At 43.3% G+C, this 25,357-nt stretch overlaps 1 protein-coding gene and 1 non-coding gene across 2 annotated transcripts in view; both read left to right on the forward strand.

The window, feature by feature from the left end:
• TCP1 (t-complex 1) overlaps window positions 1-25,357 on the forward strand; it is a 1,162,065-nt gene that overhangs the window by 59,615 nt on the left and 1,077,093 nt on the right. The window lies entirely within an intron of this gene.
• On the forward strand, window positions 23,056-23,193 carry LOC122802409. Its single transcript, XR_006364924.1, has one exon. It is a non-coding gene; the product is annotated as a small nucleolar RNA SNORA29 (small nucleolar RNA).

Consider the following 25,357-nt stretch of genomic DNA (forward strand, 5'->3'; position numbering starts at 1 on the left):
CCTCACATTTGCACAAAGCTGCTGTTCACGCGACTGCTACACCTTATATATATATATATATATATATATATATATATATATATATATATATATATATATATAAGCAATCGCCAGAAATTGAAATTTCCCTAAACACGTGGTTCTCGCTGGACAGCTTGTTTGCATGGTGAACAACATTTACACATTTAGTTGGGACTGTTTAGGTGTACTTTACCTTATTGTAGCAGTTGGGACTGTCGCTTTTAAGACAGCATGTGGTGTGGGCGCTGGACAGCATTGCTGGTTGGGGTAGCTGCAGATTGCACCAAGTAAGCACTTTCCCTTGTCTGGCTACAGACACCCTGCGCTCCTATCCCTTGCAAGTACACATTAGGACCTGTGACTATGGAAGGGGGCACCCCCCCCCCCCCACACACACCTCTAACTTGGTGGACATGGACATCCTAAGGCAATGTAGTAATTGCCTTATGTATACTGACAACCACATACTTGTTGAACAGACACACACAGTATGTGAGAGATGCAGTTGCACATTGACAGTGGAGGCTAGACTCTCTCACATACAGACCCAAAAAGCAGCAAGCGGGTTGTCGGCGACTCACACATCACTCACCCACCCACAAAGGACCACACACATAGACCCACATATGCAGAGGTGCTCACATGTAACTTACCCAAACCTCAAAGACCTCTCGGCCGCATTCCTCAAATTCCAGATGCATATAGACAAGACAATTCCCATCACAACACACACAACCACATCTCATTGTGTCTCAACTACCAAGCTCATAAAGCAAAACACTCCACAGCCCAATATTTTGGTCATAGGAGACTATTGTGAGAAACACTGATCTCCACCCTTAACAGTCTAGGTAAAGAGAAGGCCACAGTTACCAGTCAGGTGTCAGGATCTGCCGATCATGCAGGCACTTGGGTCCACAAGTACCAGTATGACTGTCATAGTCCATGTGGATGTGAATCACCTGAGATGTACCTCCCTTGGACTATATGAAGAGAGATGATTGAGTTCTGACGGTCACAGTCGGGTATGAGCATGGTATTGAGCAGCATTCTACAGTCTCCAAGGTTGATACCACAGTACTAGCAGAATGTTATTGACTGTAACAATGGGCTTAGTTACTGGTGTCATTCCAAAGGGGTCCAGTACTTCTCAGCCTGGGAGGACATCATTGACAGGCCACTCTGCCTTGCCAGGAATGGTCTTGATCTGTTACCTGTAGGCTTTTGGATATTGGCCAAAACATTATACATACCTATAGGGCCTTTAAGGTATTACTAAACAGACAAACGTTCCAACATAACAGAAGATACTCAGGACATGGTAAAGGTGTTCCTACTCAGCGGTAGGAGTCTCGGCAAGCAACTGCACTTCATAGAAGCTCTCCCCACCCTGGAGAATGTTGACGTCTGTGCAGTTACTGAAACGTGGGTCAAAGCCACAGAAAGCACTGTGGCAGTGCAGGGCTATAAAGCCTCTCGTACATTCCAACCATACACTGAACATGAAGTAGCAAAAGGTGGAGGTGTATCTATCTACGTAATGGGTAAGCACACCTCAAGGCTGGTCAAAGAATATGAGATGTTTGAGCTACTCACTGCCCACCTAACCATGGGAAGAATCCAGTACTATATTCTTGCTAGCTACAGGTCCCCCACCATGAACCAGGAAACCCATACATCTACCTGAGGTTACTAGAATCACCCGGCATCCAGCCCAGTACCATACTCATGGATGATTTTTAACTACCCCACTATTAATTGGCAAGCATACATGACTAGTAACATGCAGACCCAAGGGTTCCTTGTATTTGTAATTTCAAGTGCCCTGGAGCAGCTTGTCTGCACTCCCATTAGGGAAACAAATATCCTAGGTCTGGTACTCGCAAATATGGGAGAGTGTTGCACCCACCTCACTATGGTATCCTCACCGGTACGAGACTGCTTTGTGGTCTGATCTTGAAGTAAAGATAAAACTAGTCCCCCCCCCCCCCCACACACCTAATCCTAAAAATGTTAAGAACTTCTCTAAGGTGAATTAACCCCCATTAAGGAACTGCTTAGCTAGTTTTCAGTCTTCTCCCAAATCAGAAAACACAAACATATGCAGAGGTGTACAAAAAGCCCTGTATGACCACATAAACACCTGTGTAGAAACAGCAGTACTAGACCGAAATAAACCCATGTTAAACTGCAAAAACCAGCCACCCTGGTATTCCATAGGTTGCACAACAAAAGGAAGTTCTAGTGAAGAAAGAGGGGATGTGTACAACAGAGTAAAAAGTCCCTCTGTAGTGTAAATAAGTGAATCGGGAGAACTAGTGAATCTCTGAAAGCAGACTTGGAGGTAGAAATAGTCTCCAAAGCTAAGGATAACCTTAAGACAGTTTTCATTTATGTCTGCAGTGTTAAAGGCAATACCCAACAATATGTGGAATTAATTGTAGATGACATCACTTTTATATTCAACCAGAAGATATAGTAAATCTGTTGGCTGACAAATTCATCTCTCCATTACCCCAAAGAAATGCCCTCCGTCGCTCCACTACCAATCATCACCAAAGAACAGGTTACCACTGCGCTTTCTAAAGCTAAATACACTGCTTCAGTGGGGCGTGATGATATACCAGGTGCTCTTAAACAGCTTAAATCAGGCTTTATCAGGCCCATTAGGATGTCTGTTTAACCACAGCATAGCAAGGCTATGGAGCGCATCATCATGGAATTAATTAAGAGACATTGGGAACCTTCAAACATTGGACCCTACCCAGTTTGGCTTTAAGGGCATATCATGCCTCCTAAACCTGGTGGACTTCTTTGAGACAGTTACCAAGGCTTTAGACTTGGGAAAGAAGTTCCACACAGCCTACCTAGACCTCACAAAGACTTTCAACACCATTCCCCATTCTGGTATTATAGACAAGCTCACCAGCCTGAACATAAACCCCTACGTCACGAGATGGGTTGCCAATTGTCTCACTGATAGAACCCACACGGTGAGAGTTGCAGGCTCTAGGTCCGACTCTAAACCAGTTACAAGTGGCGTCCCCCAGGGCTCAGTCCTGGGACCCTTCCTGTTCTTATGTACTTCTCAGAGGTACAGGCTAGCACAGGAGGACTATGGCTGACCAAGTTCGCAGACTACTGCAAACTGGGGGCCATAATTGACTCTCCAGCTGATACGGACATCCTCCAGAAGGGTCTCACTGAGATGGATACCTGGTGTCAAAATCATGGCCTCAAGCTAAATGCCAAAAAGTGCATAGTCATCCCCTTTGGAAAAAACAAAGTACCAGCGAACTACCGCATATGTGGTAGTCCCCTAAATGCAGAAAATGTGATAAGGGATCTGGGGACCCAAGTAGATAGTAATGTCTCCTTTGATAATCATATTGCCAAGGTGGTTAGAAAATCCTACTATGTGGCCCACCTAATCACAAAAGGGTTCACATGTAGAACAAAAGAGGTTATTGTGCCCCTTTACTCATCACTCATCAGACTCATCATTTGTACAGCGCCCCATTTGGGATGTGCCTTACACCTGCAACAGTTGGAAATACCACAGAAGTACCTCACCAAGAGGATTACTGGCCTCAAACATATGCCCTATGCAGCCCGTCCTGAAGAAACTCCAGCTGTACTCAGTTGCATACCGCTTACACAGAGGTGATCTCTGCCTGACCTACAAGGCCATGTCCAACCCAGAATTGATGGACATGCTCCACTTAAAAAAAAAAAAAAATTCCCTGAGAGCCACATGCTCTAGGGATCTAAACCTCACCACAACAATAAATAGGACGTGCTGGAGGGATAGATTCCTGTCCCAGGGACTCCCCATGCTTTGGAACAGGATTCCAATCTACATTAGGCAGAGCTCCTCACTAACACTCTTCAAGAGAAACCTTGACGAGTGGATGGGAAACCAAATTTACTCCGGGGATCACTGCAGTGGCTCTGCTGGACAGAGGCACAGGGAACTAATGGCTCTGCTGAACCGAGTCACAGGGAACTAATCTAAGGGGGCGGCGAAAGCCAACACATTTTGGCTAGGCTTATAGATGCCCTTGGGCAGATAGCCTAGTACTTAACTATATGAACGTACAATACTAATCATGGACCTAATAAATAATGACATGGGAAACTTCCTGATACTGGACCCAACCCAGTTTGATTAACGACAGGTCATGCCTACTGAAGCTGGTGGATTTCTTTGAGAGAGCCACTAAGACCATGGATTAAGGAAGAAAAACAGTACATGCCACCTATCTCAGCTTGCCCAAGGCATTTGACACAATCCCATACTCTCGTGTATTGTTAAACTCGCAGAAACTGGACATAATTCCCTAATGTCACCAGATGGCTAGCCAGTTGACTTACGGACAGGGGATATGGTTAAAGTAGGTGAATCCAGATCCAGCAAGGAGCCAGTTTACTAGTGGAGTGCCATAAAGCTGAGTGCTGGGACCACTTCTGTTCGGAATATACTTCTTTGAAGTCGAGGGTAATGTGGAATACCTCTGGATGATAGTTTGCAGACGACTGCAAGCTGGGGGCAAGCATTAAATCCCCCAGTGATGTAGGTATCCTTCAGGAGGGTCTAGATAAGACAAATGATTGGTGCCAGAACCATGGCCTACAACTGAATGTGAAAAAGTGCATTATTATATCCTTTGAGAAGTCTGGTACCCCTGCATATCACAAAATCAATATCGGACCCCTAAGAGTAGATTCAGAGGCGAGAGACCTAGGTATACAGATAGTAGCCTGAACTTTGACCACCATGTGGTCCATAGTGGTGATGAAGTCTTGTATGGCACAATTTACAAGTAAAGGTATGGCATCCAGACTCTGTCGTCGTTAGACCAGTAGTAGAGTGCAATGTGCCATTTGGCATATGCTTGACAAGGCACTTTGAGCAGCTGGAATGACCTTTGAGATTCCTCACAAAGGATGTATTTGTACCCTGTATTATGTGAGTAGACTAAATGCCCTATCCCTTTTACTCTGTGTTCCACCATCTGTTAATGAGTGACATATGCCTGACCTACAAGGTACTCTCACATCCAGCCCTGATAGAGCTGCTACATCTTCGCAAGTCAAACCGCACGAGGGCCACCTGATTCTGGGGTCTTAATCTTGGTCAGCGACTTGAACAAAACTTGCTGGAGAGACAGATGCGTCTCCGAGATTGCCCCTTATTTTTATCAGAATTCCTGTTCATATTAAGCAGAGCTCTTCCCTGGACCTCTTCAGATGCAGTTTGGATCAATGGAAGGAGAATCAAATTCACACATGGGGTAGTACCTGTGTTCATTATAGACAGAGGCAGTCTGCAAGATACTCTAGGTATAAGCACAAACCCATGTCATCCTCTAGCCCCTAGGGGCCATATATTGGGTAAAATCTATTTTATATTGGCTAGGATTGTAAGGGCTGTTAAGTAGTTAGCCTAGAAGTCTATTATGATCCCATAAAAGATGCTTATCACATTCCTCTTCATTCAGTCTTTAGACACTTCTTAATGTGATCCAAGCACACACAAACCTCTGCAATTCTTTGCCTTACACTTTGGACTATCCACAGCACTGGGAGTGTTCACAAAGTGTCTAGCTCTGATTATAGCTCATTGCGTGTTTAGATGATTTGCTTATATTTACAGTCTCTCTCTGTCAGGAATCTCTCAGGTGAGACTTCTTTTGCAGAAACTGGGACTGTAAGAGAACATTCAAAAGTTTCTCTTGACTCCTGCATATATAATTGGATTCCTGGGATGTCAGCTAGACACCTTAGTTCAAAGAGCTTTTCTTCCACTGGAAAAAAATAGGTGTGTGTTTATTTACAGTGCCATGGAAAAGTATTTGCCCCCTTCCCGATTTCTTCTTATTTTTTTGCATGCTTGTCACACTTAAATGTATCAGATCGTCAAACCAATATAAATTTTAGACAAAGATAACCCAAGTAAACACAAAATGAGGTTTTTAAGGGATGATTTTATTTATTAAGGAAAAAAGCTATCCAAACCTACATGGCCTTATGTGAAAAAGGAATTGCCCCCTAAACCTAATAACTGGTTGTGCCACCCTTGGCATCAACAACTGCAGTCAAGCTTTTGCGATAACTGGCAGTGAGTCTTTCACATCGCTGTTGAGTAATTTTGGCCCACTCTTCTTTGCAGAATTGTTTTAAATCAGCCATATTGGAGGGTTTCCAAGCATGAACCGCCTTTTTAAGGTCATGTCACAGCATCTCAATTGGATTAAAGTCCGGACTTCGACTAGGCCACTCCAAAACCTTCATTTTGTTTTTTTAAGCCGTTCAGAGATGGACTTGCTGGTGTGTTTTGAATCATTGTCCTGCTGCAGAACCCAAGTGCACTTCAGCTTGAGGTCACAAACTGATGGCCGGACATTCTCCTTCAGGATTTTTTGGTAGAGAGCAGAATTCATGGTTTCATCAATCACAGCAAGTCACCCAGGTCCAGAAGCAGCAGAGCAGCCCCAGACCCTCATACTACCACCACCATGTTTGACTATTGGCATGGTGTTCTTTTTCTGAAATGCTGCATTACTTTTACGCCAGATGTAACAGGACGCACACCTCCCAAAAAGTTCAACTTTTGTTTAGTCAGTCCATGGAATATTTTCCCAAAAGTCTTTGGGATCATCAGGATGTGTTTTGGCAAAAGTGAGACGAGCCTTTATGTTCTTTTTGGTCAGCAGTGGTTTTAGCTCTGGAACGCTGCCATGCATGCCATTTTTGCTCAGTCCTTCATATGGTCAAGTCATTAACACAGACCTTAACTGAGGCAAGTGAGGCCTGCAGTTCTTTAGATGTTCTGGGTTATTTTGTGACCTCTTGGATGAGTAGTCGCTGCGCTCTTGGGGTAATTTTGTAGGCCGGCCACTCCTGGGAAGGTTTACCACTGTTCCATGTTTTCTCCATTTGTGGATAATGGCTCTCACCATGGTTCGCTGGAGTCCCAAAGCTTTAGAAATGGCATTGTAACCTTTTCCAGACTGATGGATGTCAATTACTTTTTCTCATCTGTTCTGTAATTTCTTTAGATCGCAGCAATGACATCTTCCTTTTTGGGATCTTTTGGCCTACTTCACTTTGTCTGACAGGTTCTGTTTAAGTGATCTCTTGATTCAACAGGTTTGGCAGTAATCAGGCCTGGGTGTGGTTAGCGAAATTGAACTCCGCTTTCCCAAAAATGTGATTAACCACAGTTACTTCATGATTTAATAAGGGGGGGGGGTTATTTTTTCACATAGGACCAAGTAGGTTTGGATATTTTCTTCCCCCTTAAATAAAATAATCAGTTTTCTGCATGTGTGATGCGGCAAAATTTTACGCCGGATGCCCTTCCTGACGCAACCCTCCCCATTTATCCGGGCTTGGGACCAGCACAAAGAAATGCACTGGCTTGTGCATCCCCAGTGGTGAACCGAATGACTGTTGGTATATTGTGTATGTGCAAGAGACCAGATGGAAGGGGAGCAAGGCTAGGTGTATGGCACAAATCTGTCCAGCCAACAAGCCCTATTGATGTCACAGACCAGGTTGAGATGACGCGTGAAGTTTACTCCATTGGAGCTTGACTTGCAGATATGCAGCAGTCTCGTCAAGGTGAGTTATAAGATTGCTTTGAATGCCAGATAGAGGTCACCTCTGAGGAGTCTGCATGAGATTGAGTAGAGGGACAGGGCTTTTAGCCTATCTGTATAGGGTATATGTTTGAAGCCCTGGATTCTTCTGGTGAGGAATCTCTGGTTTGTCCAGCTGCTGCATGTGCTTTGTGAGGTACATGCCAAAAGGGGCACTATACTCAGTGGGTCTTACAAGTGAAGAATACAGGAGATGTTATGACCTCCTTGTCCCTGGATGAGTTACCCTTACGAATGAGGTGGGCCACGTAGAAAGCTTTCCGTACAATGGAGGCAACATGGTGGTCAAGAGTTTGCTATCAGTCCAGGTGCCCAAGTCTCTCATGACTGACTGCATGCTTAGGACCTTGTTATTGATGTGATAATTTGTGGGGATGTCACTCTCCCTAAAGTGGATGATGATGCCTTTTTTTGGTATTCAGTTTGAGGCCATGTGTCTGGCACCAGGCATTTGTTTGCGTGAGACCCTTTTGGAGGATGTCAACATCACTAGTGTAATTGATGACAGCACCCAGCTTCCAGTCCTCTGCAGACTTGGTCAGCAATGGCCCACTGGTTTTGGCCTACCCCTCAGAAAAGTTTATCCCAAACAGAGGCCCCAAGACCGATCCATGGGGTACTCCATCCGTTATGGGTTTACTGCTTAAGGTAGCTTCCCCTATTTTGACTAATTGGTTCCATCAGTGAGCCAGTTTGCTACCCTTCTGGTAACATACAAATTGATGCCTAGTTGAGAGAGTTTATCTATTATACCAGAGTGGGGAATAGTATTGAAGGCTTTGGCCAGTTCAAGGTAGGTGATGTGCACAGTCTTCCCCTCGTCCATGGCTTTAGTGACGGTCTCAAAGAAGTCAACCAAATTTAACAGGCATGACTCCCCCTTGATGAAACCATACTATGAGATTGAGTGTTTGGAGGTTGCCAATGTCCTTGTTAATGAGGTCCATGATAACCAATTCCATGGCCTTGCAGATCAGACTAGTTAGGCTGATGGGTCTATAATTTCTTGGATCAGTGGATGCTCCACCTTTTGTGTAAAGGGATGACAGTGGCTGTGATGAAGCCAGTACTCGGGCTTTGGTTGAATAGGGTGCCTAATGATGCTGCAAGTTCCTGCCTGAGTTCATATAGGATTTAGCCTGGGATGTTGTTGCGTTCCATGGAGGCTGTATTTTTTGCCTTTGAGAGGGCAGTGATATCTGTAGGGAGCAAGTCAAGGGGAGGGGGAAGGTCCTGGGGATGTCCTGATTTACTGATGGGAAGTCAAGGGGGTGAAGTTTTCACTGAACATGTTTGCCAGCAGGTTGGAGCAGGTTGGCTATATCTACGGCATTTGTGTATGTTGTGCCCTTGACCGCCACTTCTGAGCATGTTCCTTTGTCAAGGTTTATTTATAGACAATTGCTGCATGTCTGTCCATGGATCCTCCTTTCGATGCAGTCTTGTGTCAAAATGTTTTTGAAAGGGGTTTTGCATAAGAGTCCTCCTAGAAAGTGTCCCCTCCTTTGGTTCTTAATTTTGTGTTTATAGAAACTAACATTTGCTCAGTTTGAACAGCGAAACCGGCTTGCTTGAGGTTCTTAACTTGGGACAAGGTTTTACTGATTTGCTCTGACCTCTTCAAGAAGGGTATCTGAGTTGCAAGCTGTTATGGTGAGTCAGCCCTGTCTCATTTTCCATAGGCACAGCGTTTTTAGTACTAATTCTTTTATGCCTAAAATGGTATCCAAGTTTGTCAAGCTATCCATCTTCCCATTTTCTTTACTGAACATAAAATGAGAGAGAGAGGATACTCATTACCTTGGATGTCCATAGACAATCTTGATAAAACTAAATCTTTCAGGTCTTTGGATCACTTCTGGTTACTTGGCAAGAAATGCAGGGACAACCTTTGTCAAAAGACTATTTCCAAATGGTAGTCTCAGGCTGTTACTTTTTGTTATACTTGCAATAACAAAACTATTCCAGTCACAGTCAAGACCTACTCCATCGGCACCTTTGCTTCATCTGATATTTTTGGAAATGGTTGAATTCTAGATGTGTTGTAGAAGGAACAGCTTCGTCCCCTATACATATGTTTGCAAGGTGTTTCAAGCTTCATTCCTTCTGTAGTTCTAGATCAGGCTTTGCTAGGTCTATTCTCCAGCCTTCCAAATGTAGTAAGCCAGGGTAACCTATCCATATAACTATGGCTACTTGCAGCAGTTATGAAATGTGATTGCCATAGTACGTGTGCAAGTAAACTTACCATAACAGATGGTCGAGTGATCAGTGCTGCAGTAGTGGCTCCCTCCCTCCATTCTACTTGTGTTTCGGTATGGTGTTTATGCCAGGGTGGGAGCATTTTGTTTATAGCATTGTCGTTTCAGGTCTCAGCCTCCCTTTCTCTGTTGTCTTGAAAGCTTTGAAGGGCTTGGCACCCAAACTTGTAAAGTCAGCTCAGTTTGAGCTGCCTGATGTCTGGGGGCCATGGAAGGTCTCCTGAAGCTTTGGAAGCTGGCTGACTATTATATCCATGGTAGGATATATCCATTGTAACTAAGGCTGTTGCTCAAGTTCCTTTCACAACTGTACTTTGCAGGTATTCATAAATCTTGAAAATGTAAATAAAAAAAAAAAGCCTGTATAGTTACTGAAACATGGTTTCAAGATAACTATAATGAGGAAGAAACTTTTGTCTCCGTATGCAAACTTAATACCCAGCCAGCTAGAGGAGAATTCAAAAAGATTTTTAAAAACTCTGAAGCAAAAATCAAAATTTCCAAAGGTATATGTGAAGTGAAAATTGCCACCCATGTTGAGGACAACCACAGAGCTGCCTTCAGCTGTGTCAAAAACATTAGAACAAATGCCCAACATTGCACGGAGTTGGTGTACTCTTCATCAGAGGACATAGTCAACGTGTTGGCTAACAAATTTAGATCCACGTTAATACTGCCTTCCTCCCCAACTTTCCATAACAAATTAGCATGTCCATTCTGCTCCCCGATCACTTCTGAGAAAGTCCTGAGTGCTCTCTCCAAGGCCAAAAACGCTAGCTCTGCTGGTCCTGATAACGTACCAGGTTGCCTTCTTATAAGTACCAGACACTGTCTTGTAAACTCAATACTAAGTGTATTTAATTTTTGCCTCTGCACTAGGTTTGAGCCAGAGTTATGGAGAACCATTGTAGCAATCCCATTGCACAAGGGGGGAACTAATACAGATCCTCTGAACTATGCTTGTAATGGAGTGCATTATAATGGAACTTAACAGGGATATGAGCAGTTTTGCAAGCATTGGACCCAAGCTGATATGGTTTTATTAAAGGCATATTTTTCCTCTTGAATGTTTTGATCTTCAAGTTGATGTCTGTATAAATCAGATGCAGGCAATAAGTCACATGGCTGTCAATTGTCCAATTTTCATAGAATGTCCGTATTCCCTCATTTGTTTGGTCTGTTTCTTGTAGTATGTGGTTGACAATAGCGACCGTGTATTTGAGTTTGAGTTATTACTTTGTAAGAGGAAGGGACATATTATTCCTTTGGACAGCAGTATTGCCGCAATCATTTACTGGTCAGTACCGTCAGATTTAACTGCCTAGTGCTAGACCCAAGCTTAAAAACTTTAGCAGGGACTGCTTAACAGTTTAAGATTGGATCACACATCACTCTGGAGCTTAACTGGTTTGTCTTTTTTTTTTCCAGAATTTTGACATATAATCACTGCGCTGCATTCACAAGTGTGCCACCTTTTTCCTTGTCTAAGCATCGCATCCAAGTATTTGCAGTATTTCCTCACTGACATTCCAGGATGAGTTTTCCTTGAGCTGCACTGATCATCTCAAAGCACATTCTCTCTTGTGTTTCTATTGACTCTTGAGAGGTGATCTCTGTCTAGCCTAGAGAGTCATAAAGAGTGTAGTCCTATATTTATACCTGCACATTCCGAAAAGTGAGAACACCATAGACATCCATTTGAGGTCTAAATTTTCCCCAAAATATAAATGGGATCTGCTGGTGATCCCTTCCAGAGAATCCTTTTTTTATAGTGTAGACTTTTCCTTGGATTTAAAACAAAGTAGTTCCCTGAACAATTTTAAGCGTAACCCGTGTGATTGGATGGGCAAGCATAAATGCACCTTGAGTCTTGCTCCTCAAGCTCTTATTGAAAGGAGTCGAAGTTGGATATATAAATACATTTAGGGACTGCTTCTCAAGGTGGATTGTAACCACTTATTAATTATTCATATCTGTGGTTATTTCACAATTTAGTGTCTTGTGGCTAGACCTCAAATGTTCCGCTGCATTAATAGCCTGTTGGTAACCTTTGGGCTTTGGAAGCTCCTGAAAAGTAAAGGGAATGCTAATGTCTAAACTGTCACCATTGTTGAGCCATCCAACACCAGTATGTTTACCAACATGGGGACAGAGGAAGCCAGCTTTGAGACTGCATCCTTGACTGTGTTAATTGTAATCTTGATGAGATACCTGAAGGGGCTGTTAAGATTCTTAGTATTTTAAGAGGTGTGCTCCTTTTTTCTGAAGGGTTATGAAAGTATGCTTGGGTTGTCTTTTTGAAAACCATGATTCAGACAGTTAATAAACTGTATGCTTTGATTTATGTGCAGCGATTCTGTTAATTTCCTGATGTCTTTCAAGGATGCATCTGCAGTCCTTACAAATGGTCGGCCGGATTCCAAAGTCTGGGTCTGGCTTCGGCTGGTGTCGCACTTCACCCGACGTCATAGCTGCAGTTTTTCGGGTATAAAGGCATCAGCCGACGCCATCTTCCTCAGTCTTTCTTGCCGCGTGGCGCCCGAAGCAGAAGCTGTTCGCAAGTGCCGGTCGGTCAGAACCAGAGATTTCATACCGAATACTACTTCGAAGACTTCTAAAAAGCTAAGTACCCCGTTGGGGACTCTTTCTTGCCTCAGCCGATGTCAGAAAAAGTGAATAACTGTAACTTGTGGGAAACAAATACCTCCTAAAGATTTCCACTCTTACTGCTTACCTTGTTTAGGCCCAGACCACGACGTAGCAGCTTGTCTAGCCTGTGCTTCTTTTAACCGACGGACGCTTAGACGTCGGTCAGAATTTGCAGAACAGTTTTTCGGCTCTGAATTTGCTTATATCATGCCGTCGGACCCTCCGACTTCACAAATTACCAAAAAACGCAGGGAAAAGGACCGACACTCGCGGTCCGCAGTTTCGGCCGAAACCGCGGTTAAGCCAACCACGAGTGTCTCTGTTTCGGCTGAAACCGAGCAAGCAGTTCTTTCCCCGACCGAAAACATGCCTTCTACCGAGGCCTCTTCTAGCCTGGTGGAATCGGCTTCTGAAACCCAACCTTCTGTTGCGGTTTCTCAGGAATTATCAGACTCTATTCCCTTGGATATTTCAACCCCTGCACGTGGAGCTGCTAGGCCTCCTGCAGCCATGTCTATTAAGGCCTTTGCCAGGGCTAAAGCAGCTAAAGCTTCAAAAACGGTGCCTGTTAAAACCCCCCTCTCACAGGCCCAGCTCCAGTTCCCATATGCTTTCTTTGGCTGAGGATCTCATTTCTTTAATTCGTGGCTCCCAGCCTCATCCAGACAGGGCCTCTCATCCACCTCCAGAGAAGAGGCCTAGAGCAGAGCTCCCGGAACCAGTATCCACAGATGACTCCTCTGATGACTCAGAACATACAGACCCTCCTGAGGCTCCTTATTCCCCTTACGAAGACTCTGATGCTGAAGAGTCCATTCCTTCAGCCTCTCCACCTGAGGAATTTTCCTTTGGGGAAACCTTGCATGCTATGAGGGAACAATTTCAGTGGCAGGGCCAAGATTTCTCAGACTCCAGAAAAAGGCTTAGAACCTTTCTACATTTGCCACAGCATAGGCCTTTAGCTATACCTCCAGTTCTTTCTGTTGTAGATGATGCATTTAATGATGCTTGCACTGCTCCTGACTCTTTACCTCCGGCCCCTGCTAAGCCCGATAGGTTCTACAGGGTCCCGGACACTCATCACCATTTATACAAGGCTCCTTTTGCAGATCCAGAGACTATCTCCCAGGGTCCTAAGGCTGTAGCAATTACATCTGCTAAAAACCCCCTCCCCTCTGAAAGGGAATCCAGATCCTTAGAGAGATGGGGTAAAAAAGTTTACACTTCTGCTACTTTGTCAGCTAGAGCTTTGAACTGCCAATTCCATGTGATTCAATATCAAGAGTTTATGCTTGACCAGTTAACTAAAAAGCTGTCCTCTGAAGAATCTCTAGATAAAAAATATGTTCAGGAAATGGTACATAACATACAGCAGGTTAGTAACCATTCTTTAAAATGTGGCTATGATGCACTGGAGGCTTCCTTTAGATCAGCCATGACTGGCACAGTTATCCGGAGACATGCATGGTTGAATGAGCAGGCATTACCAGACCATGTCAAATCTAAGCTTTTGGATGCACCCATGGACAAGGTCAATTTATTTGGTTCCCCATGCACAGCAGGTATTAAAGAAGATGGAAGAGAAGGCAAAATCTGTACAAACAGTGAAAGATTTCTTACAGGTTCAACCTCCAAGGTTTAGCAGGAACTGGCCCTCCAAAAATTGGTCCTTTCCAGACTCCTCTAAGACACAGAGAGGCAGGAATAGGCGTTCAAGAGGCAGAAACCAATCCAGGGGTGCCTACAGGGGACGCCAGTGGCAAGGTAACAACCAGCAAGGCACGGACACAGCCACCACCACTACAACACCACAATCACAGTGACTTGGATGTGGCACCGCCTACCAGGGAACAACTGGAAGCACCCTTAGGCGGAAAGCTAACCTTATTTTCCAAGAACTGGCATTGCATCACAAGGGAAAAATGGATTTTGAAAACTATAGACCAAGGTTACAGGTTCCATTTCCATACTCTACCAGGAAAGAGAGGAATGCCAAACCTACCACCTACTCAAAGGGCAGAAGCTCTAAAGCAAATATCTCAATTAAGAATGAGAGCTGTGGAAAAGGTACCATCTATGGAGCAAGGAAAGGGATTTTACTCCAGACTCTTCCTGGTACCAAGAAAAGAGAACAAATGGAGGCCTATTCTTGACCTGTCCGCTTTAAACACATTCCTCATTGTTTCAAAATGCTGACCCTACAGCAGCTTCTTCCCATGCTGGGCAAGGAGTCTTGGCTGGTAACTCTAGATCTCAAGGAGGCATACCTGCACGTCCCCATACGACCAATTTGCAGAAGATACCTCAGATTTCTTGCAGGATCAGAGCATTATCAATTCTCAGCGTTGCCCTTTGGCTTATCTACTGCGCCCAGAGTGTTCACGAAATGCCTGGCATCAGTAATTGCTCATTGCAGACTTCAGGGGATCCAAATTTATCCCTACCTGGACGACTGCCTGATTCAAGCGGACAACAAAAGCAAACTAACAGAAGACTTACAAAGAGTCATTTACCTACTGCAAGCCCTGGGATATACAGTCAATATAAAAAAGTCAAGGCTGACTCCATCCCAAAGAATAACTTTTCTGGGTGCAGAACTGGACACGTCAAAACAAATGGCATTCCTAACTGCAGAAAAGCAAGAGCAACTACCTCTCTACTTCTTGGCATTAACAAAGCAGAACCATCTAACTGCAAGAAAAGTACTGCAAGCCCTAGGCTTCATGGCATCCTGCATAATTCTGGTCCCTCATGCCAGACTTCATATGAGAAAGCTACAGTGGTACCTAAAGAATTTGTGGTCCCAACACAAGCACAGCCTAGATACCAAAATTCCAATAATCCCATGCCTGAACCAAGAGTTCCTATGGTGGGCTCAGGCCTGTCAATCAAACAAAGGATTGCCCTTCTGCAACAGTCAACCAAGCCAAACCATCACGACAGATGCCTCAGACCTCGGTTGGGGGGCACACATGCTGGACAAGTGCATACAAGGCTTATGGACTCAAGACCAGCTGCGCCTGCACATAAATCTAAAGGAAATGCTGGCAGTAAAATTGGCAATCCAGTCATTCAGACCATTTCTCCAAGAAGGTCAGTTGATGATAAGGACAGACAACACCACAGTTATGTGGTACATCAACAAACAGGGAGGCACACACTCATATCCTCTATGCCGGCTGACACTGGACCTATGGGATGTGGCTCTGAGCTACAACATTCAGTTACAAGCAATTTTTGTACCGGGAAAAGAAAACATTCTGGCAGACATTTTAAGCAGAACTACCACAGATGCCCACGAATGGATGCTGCATCCGGACATCTTCAAAGCCATCACAAGAGAATGGGGATTACCACAAATAGACTTATTTGCATCCCCACTCAATCACCAGCTAAAGAAATTCTGCATAAGGACGTACCACCCACTTGCTTGGAAGGTGGACTCCCTATCTTTCAGTTGGAAAAACCTGACAGCTTATGCATTCCCACCACTTCCTTTGATGCACAAGGTGCTTTTGAAGATCAAAGAGGAACGGCCAAGGATCATTCTGATAGCTCCAGACTGGCCAAGACAACATTGGTACCTATTGCTGAGGAGCATGTCTCGGGAACAAATATGGACACTGCCCCTGATTCCATTGCTGTTAAAACAGAACAACTACAACATCCTGCATCCAAACCTGAAAACTCTGCAGCTAACTGCCTGGAACTTTACATAAGGACAATTAACCCAGATTTATCCCAAAGGGTTAAAGACATAATCCTTGAGGCTCGTAGACCTTCAACAAGAAAGAATTATGCAGCAAAATGGAAACGATATCTCATTTGGAGTACTGCAAAAGGAGAAGATGTGGCACTAGTAAACATAGCCAACATCCTGGAGTACTTGGCAGAGCTCTTCCATGCAGGCCTGTCCTATTCTTCCATCAAGATACATGCATCAGCTATTTCAGCAGAATACAGCTTGGATCCTCCTGTCTTCTCTCATCCTCTGCTCAGACAGTTTCTGAGAGGAATTAAGAATGTAAAACCTCCCAGGAAACCACCATTGCCAGCATGGGACTTGAACTTTGTGTTAGAAAAATTGACACTTCCACCTTTCGAACCAGCAGCAACAGCAGAATTACAATACTTATCCTGGAAGACTGCCTTCCTACTGGCAATCACCTCAGCAAGAAGGGTCTCTGAACTACAGGCATTTAATGGCAGTGCAACCCTTCCTGATCTTCCATCAAGATAGTGTCCATGAGAACAAACCCCACATTTATGCCTAAGGTGGTATCCAGAGTGTCTTTAAATCAGGCTATCCACCTACCTACATTCTTCCCCAACCCACAGAACAGGGGAGAAAGACTGTTGCATACCTTGGATGTACATAGGCAATTACGCTACTACCTGGACAGGACCAAGTCCAATAGAAAAACTGACCAGCTTCTGGTAGCATATGCAACAGGAAAGGATGGAAAACCTATTTCAAAACAGACAATCTCCAAATGGATAGGAAATTGCATTAGATTTTGTTACTCCTACCATGGAAAGAAAACTCCAGAGAACATCAGGCCTCACTCCACAAGGGCTACAGCCACTACCACAGCTTTCTTACGAGGAGTGGCTACCAAGGACATTATAGAGGCTGCTACTTGGACCTCCGTGCGTACATTTGCCAAGCATTACAATTTACCTTTATACTCTGGATCCCGAGCAGGTTTTGCCACTGCTGTTTTGCAAGGGATCCTAACTACACCATAATCTCTACTTTTTTCCTCCTCCCCTAGTTTAGCTATGGTATTCTACCCATTTGTAAGGACTGCAGATGCATCCTTGAAGGACATAGTACAGTTTTGTACCTACCATAAATGTAGATGTCCGATAGGAATGCATCTGCAGTCAGGATTACCCACCCACCTTCCCCTCTGTGGTACTCCTAGGGTATTTGCCATCCTTCAGCTAGCTTGGGGGGGATCTATTATGGTGTATTTGTTTGTGTATATATATATATATATATATACATACTTGCTTATTTTATGTGTTTGCTCTCTACTATTTGGAAACATTGGCATTTATCCAAATTTAGCCATCAAGGAGGGCACCTGGCATCTGGGGCAAGAAACACTGAGGAAGATGGCGTCGGCTGATGCCTTTATAACTGAAAAACTGCAGCTATGACGTCGGGTGAAGTGTGACACCAGCCGAAGCCAGACCCAGACTTTGGAATCCGGCCGACCGAAGGGCTGCCTGACGACAGGACTACCCATTTGTAAGGACTGCAGATGCATTCCTATCGGACATCTACATTTATGGTAGGTACAAAACTGTACTTTACTGGTAGAACTTCGAAGACCAAAGTCCATGATTAGGAAGAATGAAAAAAAAGTTTCATCCAATAAAGCTAAAAACTGTAATTTGATAGTTTCAGTATGAGAAGCCTGAACTGAAAGTAGTATCACAGAAGAGGTGGACCAGCTTTGGTGAAATTTACATAGAAAGTTATAGTTAAGGCAGGGTAGAATTTAATAGCGTCCGTGTTAACTTGGAATGCGGTGGTGCAGCAGTTAGCATTGCCTCACAGCAGGAGACTCTCCGGTTCGATCCTTGACTGGGGTGCCTTCTGTGCAGAGTCTGCATGTCCTCCCTGTGGTCGTGTGGGTTTTCTTCGGGTGCTCCGGTTTCCTCCCACATCCCAAAGACATGCTGCAGATGGATTAGGTACTCCAAAATGGCCCTAGGTGTGAGTGCATGCGTGTGTGCGCCTTCCGTGGAAGGTTGGGTGCCTGGCTGGCAACTTGACACCGTAAAACTCCACCGCTAATCATGAGCGGACAGGTGATTCACTGTGGCGACCCCTAACCGGGAAAAGCCGAAAGAAGAACAGTGAAGAGAACAGGAAGAGAAGAATTTAAAACAAAAAGGAGCCATAATGCTTGGCTTAGTTCTTCTGGCAACTCTGTGCAGGAATGAAACCAGAACTCCAGTTAACCTTTTTCATTATGCAGCACTGTCTTATCAACATGTGAATATTGTTTCAAGTATGTTGTTCACACAGGCATTTATAAAGGGATGTAGGGGGGGGGGGCAAACATTCTGTTATACAGTAATGCAAACGGTAGATGAAGTCCTTGTGGCTGATGTGGAAGTTTTATCTTTAGTTAGTGGAGAACAATTACAGTATACCAGCTTTGAAGGAAGTGTTACAAATATAAAGTGTGGGTTGGTAGCATGATGCTTGGCTGTTAATTCACTCAAGTCAGGAGTGCTACTTGTTTGAATATTAGCAAACTGGGATGAAAAGGAGGATAATGCGAGTCACCCAAAAGATGGCATGCTTTTAAGTGAGGAGATGGGGAAGAGTGGGTCAGGCAAAAAAACAAAAGTGCCAGGGCTAGGAAGACATTGTACATTTTGTAAAGGAGCTTCAGTCAGTTTATGGTTAAGTTAGCAACTACAATGCTACTGTTGTACTTGGCTGAAGTACTAAGAAAATGCAGTGTGATGAAATGCCACTTGCACAGCACCAGTTCAGACTTTCTTTATGCTGCTGAATTACTAGTTCATTCTACTTGGCTTGCATGCTCCAGCTGGTCTGCTTTATGTAATCCTAGTAAACTACAGACTCTAATTGCATTGTATGTTTTGAGGTGTTTAGTGTTTTTTAGGTGCCTTTAGTAAAGCAGACATTTAGTATTCTTAGATGAAAGTGTACATCAGAGATGGACCATGGAGGAAAGAGAGAAAAATGCTGTCTGTTTTCTTTCCAGAAACTGCTCATGGCAGCTTATGTGGGTATATAGCAGGAGTACTATTTCCAAGTTCTGAGGTAGATGAATCCTATCCAATCAGAAGTTTTCTGTGATGTGGTAGGACTGGAGTTGAGTACTCTACCTTTAGTCAGTGATGTGGTGGGACGGAGTTTGACATTTTTCACATTTTGTGATGCTTATTTTATGCTGGAGACGCTTGTGCTTCTGAGACTGCTCCTTCTGTGAAAAGTCATAGAAAATGTTATTGATGGGAGTTGTGTTTTTGAGTGAGGAATTTGTGAATTAAATGTGTTTAAGTCACCCCCCCCCCAGAAGATTGGACATGAAGGAAGCAAATGGTCCACAAAAAGAAACAAAAGTTTTATTAGAACTAGTCAGTTTCCTGGTCATCTCTTCACTCTAATTTTTGGCATGGCTGTAAATTGGCAGCTCATGTATTATGTTAATAAATCAAAATATGTAAGAAAAGGTGATCTGTTTCTCATTTGCAAACTTAACCCCCCCCCCCCCCCCGCCAAAATCTGTTGCCAAATTCCATCTCGTGTACTTGACTGCACCTGCATTCTGCCCAGACATTTTACATTTTTTCCTTAAACTATCTTGAAAGCATTCTGGGATGCTTTGTGGATGCAGTCCTGGGATGCTTTGTGGATGCAGTCCTGGGACTAGGAAGTGATGACTGAGGGGAGTTGTGTACGAGTGACACCCACATCTGCCTGTGGTATGCAGGATGTTGCCATTTCCCTTTTTCATGAGTTGGCCTGTAAAGTTCCCTACCAGAGGGAAAGCACATGCATCAGCTCATCAGCACACTTGTCAAAGAATAGGCCAGCTTAAAACCCCCTACTCTCAATCAGCCTCTAGTCCGTCTGTTCCATACTGTCATTTGCTTCTGTGCAAACACCTGCTTTGATTCAGACAGCATTTCTTCTTCAAAAGAAGCGTTTTGAATTGTGCTTTTTAGTCTGAGGAGTGTGAGTTTTTAAAGTATATTCCATCTGGACTTTTCCTACTTCTACTGGATGACTGCTGTGGTGTCTTGATAATATCTGAACTACTTTGTGAAACATTACAAGCTGTTCATTGCCTCTAGATCCATTGCTCAAGATTGTTTCCTTAATGCCCTATGGACGCTCCTGTCATTTTCTACTACAGGTACTCTGAAATTCCATATTTGAAAGATATAGGTAGTCACCACAATTCAGTGTCTGAATAGAACTCCAGCTGTAAGAAGTAGCCCCCCACACAGACACACACGTGCACACACACAAGTGTAGATTTTGTAAAACAGAATTGGAAGCAGTTGCACACCTAGTTTGCTGGTTGTGAAATTCTAATGGCAGAAGGACTACACTGAAACACATACTAATGTGGGATTGTGCAAACATTACAGTACTGAAGTGTCTGAAAAACACTGTAAACACGAGCCACACAGCATCACAGAAAATAATGATGAAGTCTACACATCACATGGATCACTCATTACCAGCAGTTCAAAAAATGGATGCTAGAAAACCGGGTATGTTGATCCATGAAAAGACCACAAAAGTAACATTGATCTTGTGTACAGAGCGTCATAAAAAATATCAGTATTTTGCGCAAGAGCAATGCTGAAGAAATATACTCAGACAGTTCAGTAATAGTAGGAACAACGGGTCTTATAAAAAAAGAATCTACAAAGTGGCAGCATATAGTTCTGTCCCTGCACAACCCTGACACTGGCAGCTTCCCACATCTCAGAACCCCCTCCTCTGACTCTGTGACAGGAGATTAGCTAAGCTTCTCCTACCAGGGAAGCCTAACCACTGTCAGAAAAACGTGATTGCTATTAATTGCTGCTGTTACTTCCTGTGGCAATTCCAATGTAATAGTATGAGCTATTCAGCTGTGGCTTATCTTGGCTACAAGATGCACCTTGTCAGATGCACATCTTGGCTTGTCTGCCCATGGATCCCCTCGTGTCTCTTTGTGATCATTGAGGGGGGGGGGGGTCTGAACTTTGTTCTTGAAAAATTGACCATCTCTTTGAACCTGCTTTTCGGGCTGATTTGAGTTTGGAAAACTGTTTTGCTTTTTGCAGGGTAAGTGTCTGAGCTTGCAACCTTTCATGGTGGGCCAGTCTCCTCTTGTTTTCCACAAGGACAGTGTTCTACACAATAATTCTTCTTTTGTGCCAAAAATTCTTTCGGAAGTTACCCTTAGTTAGGCCACCAATCTCCAGGTTTTCTTTCCAAAACCTGAAAACAGAGATACCTTGGATGTGCACAGGCAGCTCACAGGTGACAGAACTAAGCCCCTCAAGAAAGCTGAACAGCTATTTATTTCTGATTGGGAGGCCAAGAAGGGTTAACCTGTCTCTAAGCAAACAGTTGCTATTTGTTTGTTTTCTGCTATTGTTTACTCCCACCATGGTACAGCTATTCAAGGCAAAGTTATGTTACAGTTCACCAGAGCTTAATCTTCAGTAGCATATTTGAAAACTCCTACAATAATATAGCCAGATTTGCCACAGGTAACCCTTTCAGAACACACCACTGTATTAATCTAAAGCATCTAAGGTGGCTTGAATTACAGCAGCAGCTGAAATTTAATAAACTTGCTATCGCCCATAAAATACTGTATCAACCTGCCAAGACACCCATCCTATCTAACCTTATTCACCCCTACTATAACCTGAAGTCCCTAAGATATTCACAAAAACTTCTTGTAAATATCAATAAATCAAACCGTAGAGCTGGAGACTCTCTCTCTTATCTAATACTGTTGGAAAAACCTGGAATCGACTTCCCTCCGAACTTTCCACACTTCCCTCTAGTACTCTGTTCAAAAATAAACTTAAGCTCTTACTCAAAACACATTGGATGTGCCCCTGTACTAAACCTGACTGACCAACATGCTCTTGTTACTTGACTCAACCTTACCTTCTCATCTCTGCAACAATTTCATCTTAACAACTGCTATTCTACCTCTCCATTACACTCTTACTTATTACTGTAGTCTCAAAAAAGTGACTTGTTGTACTACTAGATGTATCACTCAACTGCTACTCCATATTACCTTCTTTTATCTACATTTATACTGTACTTTTTAGCTATTATTCTTTCTGAACATTTAATTGTAACTGCATTAGTAATTGTACTAAGTCTAGTCAAATATTTTGAATTTCTTTTGTACTTTATAAATGTGTGACAACCTAAATTTTTTTTTTTTTTTACGGTGAATGTATTCGCATTTTAAATATGTACTGCTGTAGATGTGAACCTTATTTGAACTGTTTGGAGCATATCTCCACGGGCCTCTACTGAAAATGGACATATATCCAGCAAGACTAGCCCGGTCAACAAATGCAAAATAAATAAATATTGGAAAGGAGTGGATTCTAAAAGTATTCTGTAGGCAGTAATTTGGGTCCTCTGCTCATAGCTTTACAAAGCACTACTAGTTGGATTCTTAAGTTCCAGAGCAGGCTTTGCAAGGACCATTCTCTCTGTCTCTCTGTCTCTCTGTCTCTCTGTCTCTCTGTCTCTCTGTCTCTCTGTCTCTCTGTCTCTCTGTCTCTCTGTCTCTCTGTCTCTCTGTCCTCGCGCATGTATTATAGTTCTGTTGCATATTCTTTGTGGGGGGGGGTGTGAAGCAGACTTTGGAATGTTTAATGTACTACATTTTGCTAGTGGTATATATGATCATTGTTTTACTTGAGTACCTCCCATTTTAGTACCGCTTATTTCAGTTTCGCCAGGTAAGCGGCTATGCTTATGGGACAGATCAAACTTTCCAGTGACTGGAGGAAACTACAGTTAAACTGTTGGTTTCCGATGTAACTTGGGCAGACAGGCTGTAAGAGGCCTTTGCTTTAAAAAGGTATGGAAGATGGCCTTAAAATTAAATGATGAGGGCTAGTTATTGGGATTTTGTGAATGAGCTTGCGTATTCAGTGGGATGCAGCCAGAATAAGATTTTTTATATATACATTATAGCGTATGACAACAATGGAGTTCATACTTGGGTGCACCAAGCTTTAAAGGAGAAGTATCAGAATGGGGATCTGCTAGAGAGTAAGTGCCACTTGGTTTTTGCCATGGAACAAGCTGGATGATTGAATTAATTTGTATGCTGTTTCAACTAAAATTATGACATTGGAAAGAAATGTGGTTGTACCACACTGCTGTGTTAATGCCATGGCTTATAAAATGTTATGGCGTCTTGAAGTTTTCCTCCTTATAATTCCAAAGAAGATGACATCTTTTTCTTTCTCATGCGTAAGTATTTTTCATCTCTGCTCTCTGTACATGATTTCTGACATTAGTTCTTTCTCTGATACTTGCTTTATCCAGTTGAGGGACATGGGGACTAGGAGGTGTTCTGGCACTTGGATTCAAGGCAGAAAAGTAATCCTGTATAGGTGTGTGTGTGTGTGTGTGTGTGTGTGTGTGTGTGTGTGTGTGTGTGTGTGTGTGTCTGTGTTTCAAGCCATCTCATCATCTCACCTCCAGCACAGTCTGTGGCTGGGGCTGCAGCATGTGGCGGTGACTGCAGTGTTCCAGGCTGTCTGCTGTGGAGAGCCACCACTTCTATCTGACAGTGCCGACATGCAGACACAGGACATGCTGCTGCAGTGGTGGATTGGGTGAAATTGTAGGGTCGCAGCTGAGTTGACCCAGGCTGTTCAGGATTATTACTCGAAAGGAGAAATATGTATGGGGTTGATGGTCCTTTTTGTCCAACCTCTTGTGGTAGAGGTGGTAGTTCGTCTCTCTGCTTTTCTGTGCTGCATAATGAAATGGAAAATAAGATGACATTGTTAGAAAAATGTAGGAGTGGATGCTTGAACAATGTTGTGCTAAACTGGTATGCTAACTTCTTGTGACTGATAATAGTCCTGCCAGGTGATGCATCGGTGTTTGCTATCTCCTCAAATGTCAGCCATTGCAGTATACACACAGACTGCTGCTACTTGCGCATGCACCACTCACTGCAATTAAGAAAAACTGCTTAATAAAACTGATAGAAAAATAACGCAATTTTTTTTTTTTATGTTCACAGGTATGATACTAGAGTAGCTGTCTGCACTGGGTTATCACTGTGGGGGCAAGTTGCATAAAATGTTGTGATAAACTGCTTCCTGCTACATGCATTCACAGTCCGATTTGATACAATGTTAAATGTTTAATGACCTGCCTTCCATTTTAATTTACAAAGGATAAAGAATTGTATAAATGTCCATCTTAAAGCAATATACTTTTTTGTATTATGCTGATTTGCTGCTGCTGTATACAGTGGCACTTTTTAGTATTGCGCAGAGTTGCCATAGTGCTGAACTGGCAGTGCAGCAGTACTGTGGAACCATACTCATTACTATAACTAAATTGCATTACGTGAAACAGTACATACTGAATGTCTGTGGGCAGTATTCTTACCTTCTGCTAACCAAAGGGCAGGCTGGTTAGGCTAGCACTGCAGATAATCGTACCTGGTGAGGGCACTGCACACCTGTGTGAGGTATGTCGATCTGCGTGGAAAGCTCCTCTGCTAAATAAGTCCAGGTTACATTTGTAAAGTACCTCCTGTATAGCCTCAGTTTTTCTGTCTATATTATCTGCAGTAGATGTACAGGAAGACTTTAATCTTTTTGAACATAAGCTTTAGTCTTTGCCCTGAACTTTCGTGGAAGAGTTGTCAAGCTAGAGTCAAAATCCCTAATGCGGGTTGTACTGTGAATATGAAACTCTGCATCCTCATAGATGTACTTTGGTCCGAATCCCCATATGGAAAGGGAAGTTCTAGGCATAGCGCACTAAAGTGTATTGAACCAACTGCTGGCTGATGTAAATGCTTTAGAGAGAAGAAATGTTACAGTGGCACAGTGTAAGAAGAGAGCTAATGGCATGGTGTCCCTTGGCAGGAGTAAAGTATAATAGAATGGAATGGTGTTGGAGTCTTTCCACCTCCCAGAGTTTTAAGATTCATTACATGGAAAACTGTTTGTCATTGCTCTGACATTTGA

Source organism: Protopterus annectens, chromosome 1.part0, assembly GCF_019279795.1.
Source record: "Protopterus annectens isolate FY-2018-M chromosome 1.part0, PAN1.0, whole genome shotgun sequence".
Taxonomy (NCBI): domain Eukaryota; kingdom Metazoa; phylum Chordata; order Ceratodontiformes; family Protopteridae; genus Protopterus; species Protopterus annectens.